The sequence below is a fragment of the Odocoileus virginianus genome, chromosome 32 (genome assembly GCF_023699985.2).
Source record: "Odocoileus virginianus isolate 20LAN1187 ecotype Illinois chromosome 32, Ovbor_1.2, whole genome shotgun sequence".
Classification (NCBI taxonomy): domain Eukaryota; kingdom Metazoa; phylum Chordata; class Mammalia; order Artiodactyla; family Cervidae; genus Odocoileus; species Odocoileus virginianus.
In genome coordinates this window covers 19,634,257-19,648,888 of record NC_069705.1, presented here as the reverse complement: position 1 = coordinate 19,648,888, position 14,632 = coordinate 19,634,257, and the positions used below count along the sequence as shown (strand labels likewise).

Sequence of the window (14,632 nt, the reverse complement as noted above, 5' to 3'; positions counted from 1 at the left end):
CTGCTTTCAAGGTAGAAATCCTGGGATCTCTATGAAAATATCTGGTTAGTACGTGAAATTGTTTCATCAGCCTTCATCACCACAATTCTCATGTGGGGAGTCAAGTTTAGCACTTATTCAGTGGCTTGGTCCTGGTTTATCGTGTCCCCAAGAAGACCAGACTCCTTTCTGTATCTGTGTGGGTTGATCAGATACGTGATCTAGTCCTTCCTCTTAACACTGTGTCTGGACAATGTCCTCAAGAATTTAGTCCCAATACATCCTCTCTTTTATCTACAAAGCTGATGCCATCACTTTATTCTCTTAACATAATGAGGATAATTTAGTGTTAAACTCTCACTGACTTAACTATTTTCTTGTCAACTGAACTTTGAGTTGAGGGAAGAAACCAATCTCAAGAAATATAACTCTATTGTAACTTCTCAAAAGTTAGGCTTGATCCAAAGCCCTCTGACATGTGTACCATATCTGCAGAAAGCAAGACCAACTGTGTAGAAATCAGTGTTTTTAAATAGTTGCTATTTTATACTTGAGAAGAATTAATTGTCCAAATAAGTTGCAGCCTAAGTTTAATTAAGAAATAAGATCCATTATCATTATTTTCTTTTTAATTTTGTTTATTTATTTATTTTTTGGCTGTGCTGGGTCTTCATTGCTGTGAGAGCTTCCTTTAGTTGTGGTGCACGGCAGTGACTTCTCTTGTTATGAAGCGTGGGCTTCAGTAATTGTGGTACTTGGGCTCAGTAGTTGCAGCTTCCAGGCTCTAGAGCACAAGCTCAATAGTTGTGGTACATGGGCTTAGTTGTCTGCAACGTGTGGGATCTTCTTGGACCAGGAATCGAACCTGTGTCTCCTGCGTTGGCAGGCAGATTCTTTACCACTGAGCCACTAGGGAAGCCCTCATTATCATTATTGAAGCTGAACTCCTGGTTTAATTCCAATGAACATTACTTTAGAGTACCTAGTGCTATGAAAAGATAGACTTTGCCTAATTTAGGAAAGTGGAATGAATTTTTCTTGCATTCAGAAACTATCAGAACTGGGCAGGAAATTTCATGGACACATGAATGTGAGCAAGAATGACAGGATAGTTGGAAAACAAAGGACTATTTTTGTTTGTGATTGTTTTTATTTGTGGCCTTGTAAAACATATTTGGGTAATTTAATTAAACTCTCTGAACCTCATTTATTCAGCTATAAGGTGAAAAAAAAATAGAACCTAACGTTGATTTATTGTGAGATTTACATAGGAAGATGCTTGTGCTGGACACATGATAAGGACTCAAAAATATCAGCCATTAATTTTTTAAAAATTAAGACAGAATGATTACAGCCTCTGAATAGAGTCCCTCCCTCCATTCCAAAGTGTCATGTACCACTTGACTCAAGTTGTACCATTTCACCTGAAGTCGAGGGTAACAGGCTTTTATTCTAGAGCTACTCTAAAGCCCCATAATACTGAAGTCCAAGTCAAAATAAATAAAGTAATAGTTGGAAAAAAATTTCCAAAAGATTTTGACCCTACTGAAATGATTCAGAGTGAGCTTTCTAGTGGGTCCTGGTAAAGAAAAACAAATATAAGTTAAGCAGTGATCCCTTGCATTTTAAGGCTGACTTGGTACTTCATTCTAAAGTATACTTTTAAAAGTTAGCATTTTATAAGTCTGTTTGCCTTAGTCAGTATTGCCTTTAATCAATTTGGCCTTTAATCAATTTCTACATATAATCTAGTTTTTCTGTTCTGCTCAACTCCACTTTTGAACTGATGGTCTGTCTTAGAATTAATATAGATGTAAAATTAAGTACAGGATGGGCATATTACTTCTAAGCTCCTTTATAATTTTTATAATTTCTTTACAAGTAGCAATTTTTTTTATCACAATTCATGAATTATTAGTGTTTTCCAGGATATCTGTAGTGATACAGAGTTGATTCTTATGGAAATGCTTGATTGATTATACTTTGGGTCCATCTCTGGTCTTGTTCTTAGTTATCCATGGAAGTCTCACATGGATGAGCCACATCAGTGCTTCTCTGAATCAAAGGAGTTATATTGGAGGAATCTTCTGGAATGAAGCCTGGCAATCCCTGGCATGGTCCTCAGTCAACTTAGGTGATGACCTGTTATGACCCCGCTGTGTACTCATGCCAACACCTGCCAGGAAACAGCCCACACCTATTCATTTCTCTGGGCTCTGCTTCTGCTCCCCCCATGATGCTGGAGCCCAAGAGGAGTGGGGATGATTGTCTATAAACAGCAGCATGCAAGGACAGAACAAGACTCCTCTGACTTAAAATATTTACCATTCCCTTTTTTGGCATTAGGAACTTTTGGGTTTAGATGATAATAGTAATAAGTATAAATAAGAAATGTGTTATCAATATAAAGTGTTGGTCACTCAGTTGTGTCCTACTCTTTGTGACCCTCTGGATTGTAGCCCACCAGGCTCCTCTGTCTATGGAATTCTCCAGGCAAGAATACTGGAGTGAGTAGTCATTCCCTTCTCCAGGGAATCTTCCTGACCCAGGGATTGAACCCGGGTCTCCTATACTGGAGGCAAATTTTTTACCTTCTGAGCTACCAGGGGAATCCATTATCAATATAAACATATCAATAAATGTTAGATACATAGATTCTATAAAATGTATGTCTATATATCTAACAATAATAGACTTCTACTGCTAATATTATAGTAATCACATATATTTATTTTTGTAATACTACCATCAGCAAATTCTACACCAGAATCCAGATTGTACATTGACAAATGCCATGTTAGAATTATAGAATGTTGGATTGACTCCTGTTGATCTATATACATCTTCTATAATTTATCAATTAAGTGAGAGTCTGGCTTAGATTTTTATTAATTTGAATTCATTCAATTTTGAAAATTGAAGAAGGCTCAGAAAATTGCACATTTTATCCCTTTTTCATGTTAGCCATTTCCTCTGGAGATATGATTCACGAACACCTCCCATCACTTTTGGAATTCATTTCTATTTCCTATGTGTCTTCATTCTTCAGAATTGCTTACATTGAGTCTACCCTATTTATTCTAAAATTGCCTAGTTCCAGTGTCAAGGGGTAGAGATTAGTTGTATAAGTATATATAACAAATAGTTAGAAATAAGGTATGATAAGGGCAAGCACAACTGGACCAACCGCCACCAGCAGCAAACTTGTTTACAACCTTCTTTCTAAAGAAAAGTAAGAAGGGAAGCAGGAAAAACAGCATTCATGAAAGAAACCCTGGAGAAGGTTTTAGGAGAGTACTGGGAATTAAGAGTCGTTGTGAAGATGTGCCAGCTAAACAAGACCCTCACATGGCCTTCCTTATGAAGCCGAAAGGAGGTACCTCCCCAGGCATCAGTATCCTGTTCCACCCCATGGCTCTCTAGGTCAGGCTTCTCAGACTTTAAGGTGAGATGAATCACTTGGAGGATCTTGATGAAGTGCAGAATCTACTTCAGTAGGTCTGTGATGGGGTTGAGATTTTGCATTTCCAGCAAGCTTCCAGGTGATTCTGATGCAGCTGATCCAGACCAAAGTCTGAGCAGTGGGATCTAGATGACCAGCATGGGGTGGGTTGGTACAGACTCCACTTGATTCTCATTTCATAGTTGCTTTCCTATAGTTAAGTCCATGACAACTATCACCCCTCTCTTTCTTCGTTAGAAATTGTTCTATGTTATCTCCCATATTGGGACTCTCTGTCTTGGCTCTACATTATCATTTCTTGGAAAGCTTTTAAAAATTTTGATTCCCATGTTATATACATCATTAAAACCAAATCAGAATCTCTGGGAGATGTAATCAGAATGTTTAAAGATACCCGAGTGATTCAGATGCAGCTGAGAACCACTCACTAAGAGGATGTGAAAGTCAGGAAGAACCTCATAAATTTGGTTCCAAGCTATGCTGCCAACGTGTTTAAGTCTGGGCATTTTCTTTGCCATAAATATTAACCTGAAAATTGGCTGGAAGTAATTCTCTCAGAAGCCTGTTTGCAAATAGAAGCTATCTTCTTGGGAAACTGAGAGGTTGAACACCAGTGGAGGAAAAGCTGTAGGGGACCTATTCTTTGAACCATTTTGGAAGAAATAAATAGTTTTTTTCTTCAAGAAGATGCAAGCACCTTAAGAGAAAAATCCAACTAATTATCCAAGTAATTAAATAACCACAGCCCTCAACAGGTACCCAGGGAGTTGATAGCACCGTGAGACAGGGATTTCAAATAAAAGAACCATTAAAAAGAGAAAACCCTTTTCTCTCTGAGGTTTAAGCAAACTAAAACAACTGACACCATATAATTTTAAAACCAAAATTGAGATGAGAAAGAGTTTAAAGAAATATAAAACATGATATTCATCATAGTTTTATAGTTTTCCATCTATCTTTTTAAGTATCTAATGATTCCCCAATTATTATGACTGCTTGCGAAAGAAAGAAGAAAGAAAACTCCTTTTCTACAAGTCAGTCCTTATGTAATACATGTTTTAAATGCCTATAGTTTGTTTAAAACTTTTTATTCCTAGGATCCCCTGATTTTTCCTTTCACATGTCCTCCTAGTACAGGTGGCCTAGTGCATCTGGAAGGAAACTTAACAGGAAGGAAAACAAGACATTGGTTGGGAAACAACCACACCCAGGCTGCTGAAAACAGCCTCATCTCTCAGGAAACTAGAGGAGAGTTCACAGTTCTGAGTCAATGTATTGTTCAGTCCATTGGACATCTTAAGCAATGATATTCACTAGATACCTGAAAATTATGTTTTCAGAAAAGCCCCAGAGCAAACTCATTCATTCATCCATCCATCTAGTAGGTAAGTATTTATTAGGGCCCCTTATGTTCTAGGCACTAGTCTTAGGTGCAAAATACAGAAGTCATGACACCCATCCTTGGGAATCTAGAAGCCCCTGGGGGAAGCCAACTTATGGGCAAAAAAGAGACATATAAAGATGATAAGGACATATAGAAATGAAGAACTTAGGCACAGAAGTCAGACAGGTAGATATTTGTGTGTGAGGGGTGGGGTGGGGGTGGGTTCCAGTTTTATTGAGAAATAATTGACATCACTGTATACGTTTAAGGCATTCAGCATGATTTACACATATTGTGAAATGATGACCACAATAGGTTCAACTAACATCCATCTTTTCAAGTATATACAATGAAAAGGAAAAAGAAAAGAAAAATGACGAAAACATTTCTCCTGATAAGAATTCTTAGGATTTACTCTTAATTTTCCTGTTTATTCTTGTTCTTCACTTGCTAAGTCCTGTCCAACTCTTTTGCGACCCCATGGACTGTAGCCCACCAGGCTCCTCTGTCCATGTGATTTCCCAGGCAAGAATACTGGAGTGGGTTGCCATTTTCTTCACCAGGGGATCTTCCTGACCCAGAGACTGAACTCAGATCTCCTGCATTATAGGCGAATTCTTTACCACTGAGCCACCAGGGAAGCCCAAATTTCCTGTTTGAAATTGAAAGTGGAAGTCGCTCAGTCGTGTCCAACTCTTTGCTGTGACCCCATGGACTCTATAATCCATGGAATTCTCCAGGCCAGAATACTAGAGTGGGTAGCCTTTCCCTTCTCCAGGGGATCTTCCCAACCCAGGGATCAAACCCAAGTTTCCCACACTGCAGGCGGATTCTTTACCAGCTGATCCACAAGGGAAGCCCACCTTACGGTTTAGAGATGGATATTTGAATTCCAGCCCTGCCCCTTTCTTAGCTGTATGATCTTCAGTTATTTTCATCCTCAGTTTCCACATCTGTAAAATCTAGATGAGAGTGTACTTATGTTACAGAGTTATACAGTTATAGAAGTTATGAAATCTTCCATGTAAACCTATTAGCCAGTACTAGGCATACACTAAGCAAGTCAGCCTTGCTGACTGCATAGTTCAGCGGTAACACACAGAAAGGGCAGAGACTGATGTGACTGAGGGGACAGAGGCTATTTTTTTTTTTTAATGAATACAAATAAACTGGCTTGAGGCCAGCTAGCCAAGAACTGGGGGGAGGTGGGGGGAGTAGCAGGAAGAATGTCTGGAGTGTCTCTGCAGCCATAGAACATGCAACTTAGGAAAGATGGAGATACCTAATTCACTGTGGGGCTGAAATCATCAGAGAAGATCTTGATTAGGCACAGGCTGTGCAAAAAGATTGGGTTTTTCCTCTCTCCTTTTAAGTATTTAAATTCTGAGAGCATATATTCTTACCTATGCATATCCTGTTAGAAAATAGATATCATAATAAGGGTCTTATCACAGTGTTACTGTTATGTAAGAGAATGTATGTGAAATTCTAAACATACAGCTAAGATAGTGTCAGGACAGGAATTCAAAGCATTCCATGAAATAAATTATTCCATTAATTATGCAAGAAATACACCAGGCAAACCCCATGATTTCCATGAGAATTTTTCCAGAGCCACCCAGCTGACCTCTGCTCTTCCCTGTCCCCAATTCCCCATCCCACCCCAATGTGAGTTTAAAAAGTCAAAGTCTTCCCACCTTGGGAACCTGGGCAAGGCTGATGAAGGAAAGCCCTGAGAATAATAAGAAAGTTGAGTAAAAATGAATCAGTCAAGAAAATTCCACAGAGTGGTCAGAAATTAGAAAGGGTTTATGATTCCAGAACCCATTCCCCTGGAGGGAAAGAGAAAGCATGAAAAGAATGAGTGGCATCTCTAGTTGCCCCAGGAGTCTAAGTCAAAGATCAGAAGATTAAAAAAAATACACTTGCCTGATGGGCAAACACTAGCCAGAACGACAATGAGCTAGGACTAGGACGGAGGGGAACCCAAATCAAAGAGCATGCAACATTAAACATGAAGCTTCAAAGCTAGTGCTGTCCTGGGGCTCAAGCAGAACCTGAAATCACAGCATTGACAGTTCCCCACATGTGGGCACTGTCATTTCTTCCTGCCTGCCAGAATATCTGTGGGGAATCTACTGATGAATGAGTCTTAGGAGGACCAGAGAGCCTAGGATACTTAGGTTGGAGCAAATAAAACAAAGCAACAGGAATTTGCTTCCTGCCCCAGCGTTGGGGCATCCAGTGAACAGTGGCAATAATGGCATATCTTAACCAGTCTATTTCTGTAGTTTGGCTTAAGGCTACAGCTGTCCTCTTATCTGATCTGGGGATCTAGCCTGTGTATAGACACATAGAGTCTGAGAGTTGCCTGCTTCCTTCTTAAAAACTTTTTACCTCCCAACCCCCAACTGTGTCTCATGAGGCCTTTTCAGACTTGTGTTTCCTGACCATCTCCCTGCCCCAACCCCCACTCCCACCACTTGGGCCATAAAGTTTTACTACTGTAGAGAGTATTCAGTATATCTGTTTAAATACAATGGCCCTTTGGAGAGCTATAGACCATTGTATTATCTAAGTTCTTATTAGCTCTTCCCAAAACAATGTTCACCTATTTTCTGGGTGAGATCACTCCCACATGAATGAATGCATATAATCAGTTCCCCCTTCTGCTTCTGTGGACCAGAGTTGGTTTCTCTGGTTTACAACTACGAACCTACAGAAGTAAACCCATTCTGTGTCTTGGCACATTAAGGCAGAGGAATGGGGAAGTTTTATAAAGGAAAAAAGGGAAGGCAATTGGAGGCTGCTGGCATGAGGAAGCTATAAGGCAGACTGAATAGTAGGGCATCCAGGATGATTGACTAACCATGGATGTTTGAGTTTCTCTGGCTGGTCCCAGGTTAGAAGACAGATAGAGAAGCTGTCAGTTATCACTCAAGTTCTGGCCATTTGGGGTTGATTATTGTGGAAGTTACTGTTTGGTTTCCTGGATTGTTGCTAGAGATAGCAGTCTGACCTTCTGTGCCTCCCACTTCCTGGGCCCGTTATGGTAGCTAAGGAGGGGGTTTCCTGGGCAGTTGCTGCAGGTGATGGGTCAGAGCCTAGTTTTACATACATCCTAGTCATTGTCCCTTTGTTCAGTCTCTCAACCTCAACCCAGGACGTCACACAGGACCAGAAGTACCTCAGCAGCCATGAGTTTGGAGGAGGACCAGTCTAGCCTCCCCACATCAGAGATCAGTGAGGGTGCAGTGGATCTGTATGGATCTGAGAACACGCCTCCTTAGCCGATACGCTGACTATACCTGGAAAGATGACCTTTCAGAAAGGGAAGCGCCAGAGGTTGGCAAAGTCATTACAAAGACGCTGTAGTCTTTCCTTGTCCTCCTTTTGGGCACCTGGAGTCTGCTGCTCAGTGGCCTCTTTAGCTCAAAGCAAAGACTCTGAAGTTGCTCATTTGTACTTTATTTCAAATTAGGATATGCCTTGTTCTCATTCATCTATATACTGTTTACTGTTATAATTATTAAGTTATTTACTCATGAAACAGGAAGTTTTGTCTAATTTTAAGATTATAGGTCCTTTGTATAAGTCTTGAAATCACAGCACATAAGCAGTCAGTAAGCTTTTAAGTGACTTTTAGGTTAACACTTAGGAAATTGTCAATATTCAGTAGTTTTTGCTCCACAATTTGGTGATTTCAAAGAGTCCAACCAAAAAACAACCTAGCCTCATGAGTTTTATTCTAGGAACCAACTGGACAACTGGAAAGCACTTGTAAACACTTGTAAGGCCAATTTAAAATTCTTGTTTTTATTTAAGAATCCGACCCCCCCCAACACACACACACACACACACACAACTAAATCCTGCCATTAATTTTTTTAGAGTATATTGGAAGAAATTTTAAAAGCATGTGCATGCCTGCTCAGTTGCTTCAGTCGTGTCTGACTCTTTGTGACCCTTTGGACTACAGCCGGCCAAGCTCATCTGTCCATGGGATTCTCCAGGCAAGGATACTGGAGTGGGTTGCTGTGCTCCCCTCTTTAAAAGCACATTTCTCTCTAATTAGCAGAGGGACTTAACTAAAACTGGGGAGCAAATTTGTGAACCACACTTTACATCTTCTTTCATTTTTCCACTCTTGAGTTGAGACTTTTTTTTTAGACCTCAAAGTGATGCATTTTGAATTCCCTGTCAAGATAGAGTGATAATTAAGAAAATTAAATTTAATCTCCTCTGCAGAGATTTGGCCTAGGAAAGGCAGAGGGAGATTGGAAACAATGTTGTTAGATTCTGTAAAGAGATCTAGAAGCCAATATTAGGTAAACCGCAACTAGTTACAGGTTTCTCCCTGGCTGTCAAATTTAGGGGCAGCCATGACAACCGCCTGATGTTGAACAGTGTTTGCCATTGATTTTCTAATGTGCTAGTGGAAATCTTGTCAGCCACTGTCAATTTAAAGCCCCCTGTAATTACACTTTTAACGAGACAGATTCTAATCGTATTTTCTATGCCAAAGCCTTGTCCCCAAATACTGTTCCCTGGTAAATCAGAAGGGAGGCTGCAGCAATTGCTCTCAGGAGGAGTGTGTAAGGCTCCCTGAAGAATTCTCCTTTAATTAATGAATTACATGCTACATCCCTCTGATGGAGGTCATCTCCATCATTTTCGTTTCCTACTGAAGTGAAAACCTTTCAAGTGCAAGACAAGTTCAAGGTTTGGGAATGTTATCAGTGGAGTTACTAAATTCCAAACTGTGCTGTCTACCAGATGACATCACATTTTTGAGGTTATAGAGGTAAGGATACTCTACAGACATAACCATGAAAGATTTTGTTTTTTTAAAAATATTTACTTATTTACTTGTCTGTGCTGGGTCTTAGTTGTGGCACATGGCATCTAGTTCCCTGACCAGGGATGGAACCCGGGCCCCCTGCATTGGGAGCCCACAGCCTTAGCCACTGGACCACCAGGGAAGTCCCAACCATGAAGTTCTGATTCCCCTTGATTCAGATTTTCTTAGACATCTCACTTAGCATCTATCACTACTTCTTCCACTCTCTTGGCACTTAGTCAGAAGCAGTCTTGTGATACCTGTTACACCTGTGATATCTGTTAATGTTTCTTATTTCTTTCACATTGTTAATCCAGTGAGAGAAAAAACCATGTGTTCTACCCTAGAGCAGCTATTTCAGTGCTGGCTGTAAATACATGTCTGTTGGCTAGTAAGTGAGCCTTCATCTACACTCCTAGGACTACATACTGTCAACTGGAAAAAAAGAAGAACAACCTAAAAGTTGAGAATTATGGGGTTCTTTGGAGGACAAAATTGAGGACTTAAGCCTGTGACATGGGATCTCAGATAGTTCTGAGAGACTGTTCTAAAGAGGTAGGGAGGAACCAGGATACATAGTGGTTTTTGCGACAAAGACCAGGTAGTTGGAACATCTAAAGGTTACTATTCATTAAAGAAAAACAGACACCTCAAGTTAAAGAATTTAGCCAGTTTCTATGTATGGGAATATGCAAGAGTCTGGGCTCACTGAAATAATTCCTTTCATAGGCACCTCAGCTAAATGGGGCCAGTTTCCTGTGTTTTCTCATCCTGAGTCTCCTCAAGCTGCACCTTTGGGGGGTTGGTTGGTAGCTTGATGATGGGCATCCTGCTTCCATCCTGAGTTCCCTCAGGGCTCAGCATCAGGGTGGTTGTATTGTATTGTATTGTATTGTATTGTATTGTGATAGCTACAGCATCCTTTGTTTACTGATATGGCAGGCAATATTTTTGATTCACAATATGATGCCAAGAACACAGCATTGATCTCAAGATGACATTACTACTAAGAGGTATTGACTTGAATCCTGGATTTAAAGTCCAGGTGTTAAGTTTGATATTTTTCTCAAAATAATGAGGGATTTTTGAGAAGCAAGTGGAAAGAAAACTGTTTTATGCACAAACAGTTAGAAAAGCACATGGGCCCTTAACCAAGGATAGATGATTGTCAGATGCAAGAGTGAGGGGAAAGCAGAGGGCGAACACAGGCAGCGCCCTGTGTCCTCCCTTGGAAGGAAGCCCTGGGGTCCTGGCCTTTTGGCATCCTTCCTGCACAATGCCTGCTGTGTGCCACAAAGCAGATTTTGCTCTGGCCCCTTGGCACGATCTCCTCCTGTGAATTCTCTTATAATGTCTCTATAATGTTCCTGTACACCAAAGAAATATTAAACCCAAGATATCCCAGGACAAGTCAGAAAGAAACCTCACCCTCTGCTTCACCCCTGAGGGCCAAACATTCAATTTCAGAGTTTGGCACTGAAAAAAGGAAAAGGTCATGTAAAGAAAAACAAACCAAACAAAACAGCCCACTGGTTCTTTGTCCCTTTTTGTTCCTTCTTTGTTCAAAATGAAAATTTTGCTTTGGAAATAAAAGACAAATAAAATCTCCAGAAAACATATAAAACCCTTCTCAGTTTGCTTCCAGCCCTGAGCCTCCCTTTGCTGCCCATTATAGGAGTAAAAACCTCCAAACCCTGACAAATAAATCATTCTGAAAGCTGGGGCTTCCCAAGGGTAACATCAGAGATTATCAGTCAGGCAGAAATGTTAACATCCATTTTCCCAACGTTGTGAGGCCTTTTGTTAGTGCCTTTTCTTCTTTCTTTCTTTGCAGAAAAGGCACAGTGCCCTGCATTATTGGGACATTTTATGCAAATAGCAGTTAACCGTGTGAAAGAGCTCCATCAGTCTCTGTGACCCAGGCAAAGGCTCCTTGGAAGGATTTTCAGCCCACTGCTGAGCCAAAAGCATGGATACATGATGTGTCCACTCCCAGGTGAAAATGGCAGGCTTTGAACAGGCTGAGCTCTCAGTGGTGGTCCAGGTAAGGGAAGACTCTACCAACAGCAGAAGAGGGACTCTTCCCTCCCTTCTCCATTCCTGAGGCTGAAAATCATGTCAGATCCCGGGTCAGTCTACCCCTGGGATCCTGGGATTTCAGAGCTCAAAGCACCTTTCCTTTTAGCTACTTATATCAGTAGGGAAACTGAAGCCTGGAAAGGAATGGGACTTGCCCAAAGTCAGAGGGTCCATTCATAGTGAATCAGGACCAGAAACTATGCTTGCTGGGCCATATATGGCCTGTATTCATTCATTTCTTTAATAAGTAAACATATCAAGGTTGGAGCACTGTGCAGTGTTCTGGAGAGAGAATCATGAGTGAGATGCAGTCCACACCTCTGGAAGGTGCTTGCAGTTCACAAGTGGAAGCCAGAGTGAAAACTAGATGTAATGACAGCACACTGAAACTCACTGCCTATCACTGGGGGCCTGGTTAAATAATTTGTGGTGCATCTAAATTGCGGAATAGCGAGCAGAGGTTCAAACATTCCTGGGCAGACCTATTGGACTGATGGTGTAAAGATTTTCCAGTTATATCCATGGGTTAAAAAAAGCAAAATAGTTCTCAAATGTAAAATGAGGGATCAAACTTTATCAGTGGCTTTCCAGCCTTTTTAACACAAAGTACTCTTGCTGTGGTTGTTCAGTCGCTCAGCCATGTCTGACTTTTTGTGACCCCATCGACTGTAGCCCACCAGGCCTCTCTGTCCATGGGATTTCCCAGCACAAATGGGTTGCCATTTCCTTCTCCGGGGGATCTTCCTGACCCAGGAATTGAACCTGTGTCTCTTGCATCTCTTGCATTGGCAAGTGGATTTTTTACCACTGAGCGAGTGTAAAACAAATTGTAATATAATATATATAACATAAAATTTACCATTTTAACCATTTCAAGTGTACAATTCAATGGTACCAAGTACATTCACATTGTTGAGCAACCATCACCACTATCTGTCTCCAGAACTTTTTCATCTCTCCAAACTGAAACTCTGTATCCATTAAACATTAACCTTCCATTCTTCCTCCACCCCTTGCAGGCCCTGACAACCACTATTCTACTTCCCATCTCTATTAATTCAACTACTCTAGGTGCTTCCTGTAAGTAGGATCATGCAGTATTTGTCCATTTGTGACTGGCTTATTTCACTCAGCATGATGTCTTCAGGTTTATCTATGTTGTAGCATTTGCAGAATTTCATTCCTTTTTCAGGCTGCATAATATTCTCTTATATAACTGGACCATATTTTGTTTCTCTAGTCATCTCTCAACAGACAGTTTGGGTTGCTTCCACGTTTTGGCTGTTGTGAATGATGCTGTTATAAGCCTGGGTATGCAAATATTTCTTCTTCTTCCTTTCAATTATTTTGGTTATGTTCCAGAAGTGGAATTGCTGAATCATATAGTAACTCTATTTTTAACTTTTTAAGAATCCTCCATACTGTTTTTCATAGTGGCTATACCAATCTACATTCTCACCAACAATACACAAGAGTTCTAATTTCAGAAATTAGAAATTAGTATTGTTGTCAATACTTATTATTTTCTGCTTTTCTTTTTTAAACAGCCATCCTAATCGCTGTGAAATGATATCTCATTGTGGTTTTGATCTGCATTTCCCTAATGATTAGTGATGTTGAACATCTTTTCGTGTGCATATTGGCCATTTGTATATCTTCTTTGGAGAAATGTCTATTCAAATTCTTTGCCCATATTTTAATTAGGTTATCAGGATTGTTGTTGTTGAAAAAGATTTGGAAGCTGCTACCTTTAACAAAATTGTATGTCAAAGCCCAATATACGAAATAAGAAGATTCATGTGGAGGGCCCAGGGCTCTGACCCAGATCCATTCAAGGGCTTCACAACTCTGTCCCCTCTGTCCTGTGCCTTCCCCCAATAGGAGGCGCCTATGGAACACCTCCATGAAAGCCTCAGGACCCATGGAACTACGCAGGTTTGAAAACCATTAGACAAGATAACTTCTAGACTACCTCCCTGGTAATACGCCGCACTGACATGAAAAACCACAGAAGTTTAATCTGCAGAAAGGTGAATCTACTTAGAGAAAAAGAACTTTCATCAATACTTATTTTCAAAAGGCTCATTGTGATCTTCACTTCCTTCCAAAGAGACTCTTTAGTTTAACATGTGAGTCAGATTCAGGCAATATTCTGAAACACTGTGAAGATATTGTCTTGGTCATGTTACCAGATTCTTGTAGTTACCACATTCTTTTTCTCCTTTATTTCAGCATAGTCTTTGACATAGGTGCTTGGTTAAGTCTGTTTGCAAAGTTTTTAAAACTAATAATCTATAAGAAATATCCCTGTAATACATGTATTGCAAGCTTTTTCTTAATTTTCCTTCCTTCCGTGTATCTACCTCACCTCCTTTGGCACTGTGACTTAGTGGCTCCTCCCATCAAGAAGTGGAAGCTCTTGTTCCATCCTTGAGTCTGGCCTTTGATCATTGGCTTTGATCAATAGGTTATGGTAAAGATGGTGTTGGGCCAGTTCTGAGCCTTATTTCTGCTCTCATTCTTGAAATCCTAACCAGCCACAGTGAAAACAAGCCTGACCTAGCTTGCTGATCATGAGAATCAAGTGGTTCCATCACCTTGTTGCCCTGACTCACAAGCAACCAATAGCCAAGTGGGTCACTGAAGCTCTCCTAGCTCATCCAGCCCCTGCCTCCCTATCCACAGATAATGGAGGAGCCCAGTGAAGATCCACAGAATTGCCCAACTGGCCCATAAATTCAGGAGCAAGGATGAATACTTCTTGTCAATGAAATTTTGTGTGGTTTGTTCTAGTGATAAATAACTGGTGTCAGAAACCATGGAAGGGCCTAGAAAGAATGTCTCATTTAATAAAACTCAGAAATGGATAGAAACAAGTATTGAGAGT

The 14,632-nt window shown here is 40.4% G+C and overlaps 1 long non-coding RNA gene across 7 annotated transcripts in view; it reads left to right on the top strand.

The window, feature by feature from the left end:
• LOC110152170 (uncharacterized) overlaps positions 1-14,632 on the top strand; it is a 212,334-nt gene that overhangs the window by 161,096 nt on the left and 36,606 nt on the right. The window contains exon 4 of one of the 7 annotated variants that reach the window (XR_011485135.1): positions 1,991-2,113. The exons of the other annotated variants lie outside the window; for them this stretch is intronic. This is a non-coding gene — a long non-coding RNA (uncharacterized lncRNA). The remainder of the gene's footprint in view (positions 1-1,990; positions 2,114-14,632) is intronic. 7 annotated transcript variants of the gene reach the window in all.